The 10,000-nt window shown below is 31.7% G+C and overlaps 1 non-coding gene across 1 annotated transcript in view; it reads left to right on the top strand.

Annotated features, from left to right (window-relative positions):
• LOC115630219 overlaps positions 1-3,582 on the top strand; it is a 4,011-nt gene extending 429 nt beyond the window's left edge. The window contains exon 1 of the ribosomal RNA XR_003996067.1: positions 1-3,582. This exon is cut by the window's left edge and continues 429 nt beyond it. This is a non-coding gene — a ribosomal RNA (large subunit ribosomal RNA).
• The last annotated feature ends 6,418 nt before the right edge of the window (positions 3,583-10,000 follow it).

Genomic DNA, 10,000 nt, shown 5'->3' with positions numbered 1-10,000 from the left:
AGGTTAAGCCCGATGAACCTGAATATCCATTATGGGAAATTCATCATTATAATTATAATATTTAATAAATATTATTAATAATAGTGTGCATTTTTCCCATATAAGGACATTGTAATCTATTAGCATATACAAAAATTTATCATAAAATATGGCTTATAGTTTATTCAAATTATTATGGCTTGCCCATTGATAACATAGAATAAATGTCATTAAATTTGATAAAGTGCTGATAGATTGATATGAAATACAGTGTGTTAATTTTTCGAAATTATATAATGATATTTATATCTATGATATTTATATTTATTATAGGCACTTGTATGATTAACAATGCGAAAGATTCAGGATACCTTCGGGACCCGTCTTGAAACACGGACCAAGGAGTCTAACATATATGCAAGTCATTGGGATTTATTTTATAAACCTAATGGCGTAATTAACTTGACTACCAATACAAATGGGATTAGTTTTTAAATTATTTTATATAGTTTATTAATTCAATCCCGGGGCGCTCTATATAGTTATGTATAATAATATTTATATTATTTATACCTCTAACTGGAACGTACCTTGAGCATATATGCTGTGACCCGAAAGATGGTGAACTATACTTGATCAGGTTGAAGTCAGGGGAAACCCTGATGGAAGACCGAAACAGTTCTGACGTGCAAATCGATTGTCAGAATTGAGTATAGGGGCGAAAGACCAATCGAACCATCTAGTAGCTGGTTCCTTCCGAAGTTTCCCTCAGGATAGCTGGTGCATTTATATATTGCATAAAATAATCTTATCTGGTAAAGCGAATGATTAGAGGCCTTAGGGTCGAAACGATCTTAACCTATTCTCAAACTTTAAATGGGTAAGAACCTTAACTTTCTTGAAATGAAGTTTAAGGTTATGATATAATGTGCCCAGTGGGCCACTTTTGGTAAGCAGAACTGGCGCTGTGGGATGAACCAAACGTAATGTTACGGTGCCCAAATTAACAACTCATGCAGATACCATGAAAGGCGTTGGTTGCTTAAAACAGCAGGACGGTGGACATGGAAGTCGTAATCCGCTAAGGAGTGTGTAACAACTCACCTGCCGAAGCAACTAGCCCTTAAAATGGATGGCGCTTAAGTTGTATACCTATACATTACCGCTAAAGTAAATGATTCATATTTATATAAAAATATAAATTTTGAAACTTTAGTGAGTAGGAAGGTACAATGGTGTGCGTAGAAGTGTTTGGCGTAAGCCTGCATGGAGCCGCCATTGGTACAGATCTTGGTGGTAGTAGCAAATAATCGAATGAGACCTTGGAGGACTGAAGTGGAGAAGGGTTTCGTGTGAACAGTGGTTGATCACGAGTTAGTCGGTCCTAAGTTCAAGGCGAAAGCCGAAAATTTTCAAGTAAAAATATATATATATATACACAACATACATATTATTATTGATACACTTGAATAATTTTGAACGAAAGGGAATACGGTTCCAATTCCGTAACCTGTTGAGTATCCGTTTGTTATTAAATATGGGCCTTGTGCTCATCCTGGCAACAGGAACGACCATAAAGAAGCCGTCGAGAGATATCGGAAGAGTTTTCTTTTCTGTTTTATAGCCGTACTACCATGGAAGTCTTTCGCAGAGAGATATGGTAGATGGGCTAGAAGAGCATGACATATACTGTTGTGTCGATATTTTCTCCTCGGACCTTGAAAATTTATGGTGGGGACACGCAAACTTCTCAACAGGCCGTACCAATATCCGCAGCTGGTCTCCAAGGTGAAGAGTCTCTAGTCGATGGAATAATGTAGGTAAGGGAAGTCGGCAAATTAGATCCGTAACTTCGGGATAAGGATTGGCTCTGAAGATTGAGATAATCGGGCTTGATTGGGAAACAATAACATGGTTTATGTTCTCGTTCTGGGTAAATAGAATTTCGATTATTTTTAATGATCGTCATTTGTTCCCCGGATTGTTAGTTACGTAGCCAATTGTGGAACTTTCTTGCTAAAATTTTTAAGAATACTAATCTGGAGGGGTTAAACCTTTCAGTTTTAGCTCTTTTAAATTATAACGATTATCAATTAACAATCAATTCAGAACTGGCACGGACTTGGGGAATCCGACTGTCTAATTAAAACAAAGCATTGTGATGGCCCTAGCGGGTGTTGACACAATGTGATTTCTGCCCAGTGCTCTGAATGTCAACGTGAAGAAATTCAAGTAAGCGCGGGTCAACGGCGGGAGTAACTATGACTCTCTTAAGGTAGCCAAATGCCTCGTCATCTAATTAGTGACGCGCATGAATGGATTAACGAGATTCCTACTGTCCCTATCTACTATCTAGCGAAACCACAGCCAAGGGAACGGGCTTGGAATAATTAGCGGGGAAAGAAGACCCTTTTGAGCTTGACTCTAATCTGGCAGTGTAAGGAGACATAAGAGGTGTAGAATAAGTGGGAGATATTAGATTTCGGTTTAGTATCGCCAATGAAATACCACTACTCTTATTGTTTCCTTACTTACTTGATTAAATGGAACGTGTATCATTTCCTAGCCATTATACGGATATATTTTTATATATCTTATGGTATTGGGTTTTGATGCAAGCTTCTTGATCAAAGTATCATGAGTTTGTTATATAATTGCAAACAAATTCTAATAATGAGAGGATGCGCATTTATGTGTATTTTCAATTTATGAATTTGGTATAACTCCAATTACTCCGGTATGATCCAATTCAAGGACATTGCCAGGTAGGGAGTTTGACTGGGGCGGTACATCTCTCAAATAATAACGGAGGTGTCCCAAGGCCAGCTCAGTGCGGACAGAAACCACACATAGAGCAAAAGGGCAAAAGCTGACTTGATCTCGGTGTCCAGTACACACAGGGACAGCAAAAGCTCGGCCTATCGATCCTTTTGGTTTAAAGAGTTTTTAACAAGAGGTGTCAGAAAAGTTACCATAGGGATAACTGGCTTGTGGCGGCCAAGCGTTCATAGCGACGTCGCTTTTTGATCCTTCGATGTCGGCTCTTCCTATCATTGTGAAGCAAAATTCACCAAGCGTTGGATTGTTCACCCATGCAAGGGAACGTGAGCTGGGTTTAGACCGTCGTGAGACAGGTTAGTTTTACCCTACTAATGACAAAAACGTTGTTGCGACAGCATTCCTGCGTAGTACGAGAGGAACCGCAGGTACGGACCTATGGCACAATACTTGTTCGAGCGAACAGTGGTATGACGCTACGTCCGTTGGATTATGCCTGAACGCCTCTAAGGTCGTATCCGTGCTGGACTGCAATGATAAAAATGGGGCAATTTGCATTGTATGGCTTCTAAATCATTAAAAGTTTATATGCATTTATAAACGACAATGAATATGTGATGCCAATGTTATGAGTAACATAGTTAACTTTGGAGGATCTTCGATCACCTGGTGCCAATGCTAGTTACTTATTAAAACATTATTTAATACAATGACAAAGCCTAGAATCAATTGTAAACGACTTTTGTAACGGGCAAGGTGTTGTAAGTGGTTGAGCAGCTGCCATACTGCGATCCACTGAAGCTTATCCTTTGCTTGATGATTCGACGATATATATAATATGTTTATATATAAAAATATACGACTTCGCAATGGTTTTGTACATTGTGCATGTAGTATATATAATAATATATAATATATATATATATAGAGTCAATCGAGAATCATCAATAATGGTAGCCGGTGTTTCACTCACTGTTGGTGGTGGTGTGTGTATTCATTAAGGCCTGCCATTATTATTAATTATTATTATTTTTTTTTTATATATATTTAACCTATATATATTATAACCACCCACCTATATACTACAAAATATTATACATAATGGTGTCCCTATGTATAAAATTAATATATACTTGTCTCTTTGAGCATGCGAAAAGTCTTAAGTATATAATAACTCTATGTATATCACTTTGGAATGTGTACATAGAGTATCAGAAATGTTATAAACAAGAACGCGCATGCCAATTACTATATTCTAGTATAGTATTGGCTCGTGTAAATATATAATATATACAAGTCAATATATACTTGCCCCTTGGAGCATATGCGAAAAGTCTTAAGTATATATGTATCACTATGAAATGTGTACATAAGTATATCAGAAATGTTACAAACAAGCACACCCGCACGCCAATTTTACTATATTATAGTATTGGCATGTGTAAATATATACTTGCCCTTGACTTGAGCATATGCGAAAAGTCTTAAGTATATAATAACTCTATGTATCACTATGGAATGTGTACATAGTATATCAGAAATGTTACAAACAAGCACACCCGCACGCCAATTTTACTATATTATAGTATTGGCATGTGTAAATATATACTTGCCCTTGACTTGAGCTTATGCGAAAAGTCTTAAATATATAATAACTCTATGTATCACTATGGAATGTGTACATAGTATATCAGAAATGTTACAAACAAGCACACCCGCACGCCAATTTTACTATATTATAGTATTGGCATGCATAAATATATACTTGCCCTTGACTTGAGCATATGCGAAAAGTCTTAAGTATATAATAACTCTATGTATCACTATGAAATGTGTACATAGTAGTATATCAGAAATGTTACAAACAAGCACACCCGCACGCCAATTTTACTATATTATAGTATTGGCATGTGTAAATATATACTTGCCCTTGACTTGAGCATATGCGAAAAGTCTTAAGTATATAATAACTCTATGTATCACTATGGAATGTGTACATAGTATATCAGAAATGTTACAAACAAGCACACCCGCACGCCAATTTTACTATATTATAGTATTGGCATGCGTAAATATATACTTGCCCTTGACTTGAGCATATGCGAAAAGTCTTAAGTATATAATAACTCTATGTATCACTTTGGAATGTGTACATAGTATATCAGAAATGTTACAAACAAGCACACCCGCACGCCAATTTTACTATATTATAGTATTGGCATGTGTAAATATATATAAATGTACATACAAAGTATGCATTTATTAAGGAATACAAATGTTTCTTAAATGTATCACATGGTATTATAATAAATATAGTGTGTTTATTCATTATAAACACACTATATATGAAGTAACCCATGTGTTAAAATAAATATAGTGTGTTTATTAATAATAAACACACTATATATGAAGTAACCCATGCATTAAAATACAGTGTGTTTATTCCAAATAAACACACTATAAACGTATTTAACCTATAGAGGTAAATGTCATTTTAGTCATATATTTTATATAAAATGCTACCGCATAAAGAAATAGTGGCACAAAACACCTATAGAGTCAGTGGTGTTCTCGCACCATGAAGAAAAATTTTCCTTCATAATATATACAAGTGTTTGTTCAAGCAACAGACACCATGTATATATAGGTGTTTTGTGCCACTACTTCTTTATGCTGTAGCATTTTATATGAAATGTATTACTAAAATAACATGCATTTGTATAGTTAAAATAAATATAGTGTGTTTATTCAAAATAAACACACTACATATGAAGTAGCTCATGCATTAAAATAAATATAGTGTGTTTATTCATAATAAACACACTATATATGAAATAACCTATGCATTAAAATATAGTGTGTTTATTCATTATAAACACACTATATATGAAGATACCCATGTGTTAAAATAAATATAGTGTGTTTATTCCAAATAAACACACTATAAATGTATTTATGTTTGGTTTGGAGGTGCATAAATACATGTTGAATTTAGTGGTACATTTTGAAAAAATGCTACCGCAGATAGAAGTAGTGGCACAAAACATACTTGTGGAGTGTGCTTCTGCACGAAGAAGTAAAATTACTTTTTCATATAAATTAATGTAGTGGCGGCATTAATAGTGCAGATGCATTTAGTATAGAATATATATGGGTTTTACTATAGTCTGGTTGAATTTAAAGTAAGCCTATATATAAAAATGGTGTCCCAAGGTATTAAAATAAATATAGTGTGTTTATTCATAATAAACACACTATAAATGTATTTATGTTTGGAGGTGCATAAAATACATATAATATATATGGGTTTTACTAAAGTCTGGTGGAATTTAAAGTAAGCCCATATATACAAATGGTGTCCCAAGGTATTAAAATAAATATAGTGTGTTTATTCGTAATAAACACACTATAAATGTATTTATGTTTGGTTATGGAGGTGCATAAATACATGTTGAATTTAGTGGTACATTTTGAAAAAATGCTACTGCAGATAGAAGTAGTGGCACAAAACATACTTGTGGAGTGTGCTTCTGCACGAAGAAGTAAAATTACTTTTTCATATAAATTAATGTAGTGGCGGCATTAATAGTGCAGATGCATTTAGTATAGAATATATATGGGTTTTACTATAGTCTGGTTGAATTTAAAGTAAGCCCATATATAAAAATGGTGTCCCAAGGTATTAAAATAAATATAGTGTGTTTATTCATAATAAACACACTATAAATGTATTTATGTTTGGAGGTGCATAAAATACATATAATATATATGGGTTTTACTAAAGTCTGGTGGAATTTAAAGTAAGCCCATATATACAAATGGTGTCCCAAGGTATTAAAATAAATATAGTGTGTTTATTCGTAATAAACACACTATAAATGTATTTATGTTTGGTTATGGAGGTGCATAAATACATGTTGAATTTAGTGGTACATTTTGAAAAAATGCTACTGCAGATAGAAGTAGTGGCACAAAACATACTTGTGGAGTGTGCTTCTGCACGAAGAAGTAAAATTACTTTTTCATATAAATTAATGTAGTGGCGGCATTAATAGTGCAGATGCATTTAGTATAGAATATATATGGGTTTTACTATAGTCTGGTTGAATTTAAAGTAAGCCCATATATAAAAATGGTGTCCCAAGGTATTAAAATAAATATAGTGTGTTTATTCATAATAAACACACTATAAATGTATTTATGTTTGGAGGTGCATAAAATACATATAATATATATGGGTTTTACTAAAGTCTGGTGGAATTTAAAGTAAGCCCATATATACAAATGGTGTCCCAAGGTATTAAAATAAATATAGTGTGTTTATTCGTAATAAACACACTATAAATGTATTTATGTTTGGTTATGGAGGTGCATAAATACATGTTGAATTTAGTGGTACATTTTGAAAAAATGCTACTGCAGATAGAAGTAGTGGCACAAAACATACTTGTGGAGTGTGCTTCTGCACGAAGAAGTAAAATTACTTTTTCATATAAATTAATGTAGTGGCGGCATTAATAGTGCAGATGCATTTAGTATAGAATATATATGGGTTTTACTATAGTCTGGTTGAATTTAAAGTAAGCCCATATATAAAAATGGTGTCCCAAGGTATTAAAATAAATATAGTGTGTTTATTCATAATAAACACACTATAAATGTATTTATGTTTGGAGGTGCATAAAATACATATAATATATATGGGTTTTACTAAAGTCTGGTGGAATTTAAAGTAAGCCCATATATACAAATGGTGTCCCAAGGTATTAAAATAAATATAGTGTGTTTATTCGTAATAAACACACTATAAATGTATTTATGTTTGGTTATGGAGGTGCATAAATACATGTTGAATTTAGTGGTACATTTTGAAAAAATGCTACTGCAGATAGAAGTAGTGGCACAAAACATACTTGTGGAGTGTGCTTCTGCACGAAGAAGTAAAATTACTTTTTCATATAAATTAATGTAGTGGCGGCATTAATAGTGCAGATGCATTTAGTATAGAATATATATGGGTTTTACTATAGTCTGGTTGAATTTAAAGTAAGCCCATATATAAAAATGGTGTCCCAAGGTATTAAAATAAATATAGTGTGTTTATTCATAATAAACACACTATAAATGTATTTATGTTTGGAGGTGCATAAAATACATATAATATATATGGGTTTTACTAAAGTCTGGTGGAATTTAAAGTAAGCCCATATATACAAATGGTGTCCCAAGGTATTAAAATAAATATAGTGTGTTTATTCGTAATAAACACACTATAAATGTATTTATGTTTGGTTATGGAGGTGCATAAATACATGTTGAATTTAGTGGTACATTTTGAAAAAATGCTACTGCAGATAGAAGTAGTGGCACAAAACTACTTCATGGAGTTAGCATCAGCACGAAGTAAAATTACTTCATATAATATTTAATGAACTGGGGCATCATTAAAATAATAGTGCTTATAGAGATGCGGTTGACGAATTATAATATGGCAGCAACATATAAATAAATAGACACATCAGTATAATAATATATAGTGGAGAAGCTTGATTCTATTATAGTAAATATTTTTTTATTATAATAGAAGGCTTGATAATTTAGTGGTATATTTTGAAAAAAAGTTGTCACATAAAGAAGTAGTGGCACAAAACTACTTCATGGAGTTAGCATCAGCACGAAGTAAAATTACTTCATATAATATTTAATGAACTGGGGCATCATTAAAATAATAGTGCTTATAGAGATGCGGTTGACGAATTATAATATGGCAGCAACACATAAATAAATAGACACATCAGTATAATAATATATAGTGGAGAAGCTTGATTCTATTATAGTAAATATTTTTTTTATTATAATAGAAGGCTTGATAATTTAGTGGTATATTTTGAAAAAAAGGTGTCACATAAAGAAATAGTGGCACAAAACTACTTCATATGGCAAAGAGAAATCAATGATTTCAAATAAATCCTGTATATTCGTAGCGTAATATACATAAAGATAGTTGTAATATTTTACTTCTATCGTTAATTTTTACTATGTATATGGTTCTTTCGTATCGACAGTTTGTTCCTTTTTATGGTTCATTACGACTGGTCGTTAGAATCCCTCTATACAGAAAAAGATATTTGGGAGTAGGAAAAACCAAACAAGTCCGACCTGGTTGCCCCTATATCGTTAATTAGTCTGGTGTGATACATTAAGAACTATGTTCTTAATGAGTTTTTGATATACTATAGGTGTATAAAAATTATACACAATTAATATAGTGTACAAAGACAGAAACACAGTACACATGTATTTATACATGTGTAAAATTTTATATATAGTTATTGGGGAGGCTATTATATAAAATGAAAAATTAATAGTTATAACTTGTTATGACTTATTAATAAAAAAAAAGTATTTGCGCTATATAAAATAGCGTTAAATAACAAAATGAACAAACAAACAAAAAGACACATTATTTGTGTATATATTTTTAATATGTACGCAAAAAATAGTGTGTTATATGTGTTGTATGTATATTTCTCCTACCCTAGCTCATCGCGAGTGAAGATGGGTAGAGTTATATATAATAACACACACATAATATATGAAATTATAAATTTCATATTCAAAATGAATTAATTTATTTAATTCATACTAAATAAATGTTACAAGCACACAAATATTTTCAGAAAGTGAAAATATAAAAATATTTTTGAACGAAATGTTACATATTATTATAGATTAGTCTATAAAAATAAATGTTCATTATATATCCTACATTAATAATATTAATGCTTTATAAAAATATGTTACTACACACATAAAATACATGTTACCAAACATCAAAGGCATATTATTAAAAATGAATAATATATATATATATCCAAGAAAAATAATAATGCTTATGAATTTACTTAAAATGGGGATAACCAACACATACAAGTAAAACATATAAAATATATGTTACTTGAAATAAAAAGCATAAAAATATTATGCTTAAATATATATAAAATAACACAAATATATAAGCGAAGTGTTATTAAAAAAGCGTTGGTAATAAAAAGCATATTATAATAAAATGGAATAATATATAAACATTCAAACAAAAATAATATTATGCCAAAATATATATGGAGACCAAACACCCGATACACATATGTTTATTGAAATGAAAAAGCATTATATAATATTATTAAATATAAAAATGACGAATATGAATGCCGTATAAGAAGATGGCCATATACGTTAAGGA

This window comes from Scaptodrosophila lebanonensis, unplaced genomic scaffold, assembly GCF_003285725.1.
Source record: "Scaptodrosophila lebanonensis strain 11010-0011.00,11010-0021.00 unplaced genomic scaffold, SlebRS2 tig00000365-arrow-arrow-pilon, whole genome shotgun sequence".
NCBI lineage: Eukaryota > Metazoa > Arthropoda > Insecta > Diptera > Drosophilidae > Scaptodrosophila > Scaptodrosophila lebanonensis.
Note: the sequence above shows the minus strand (reverse complement) of the source record. Positions and strands in the feature narration are given on the sequence as shown.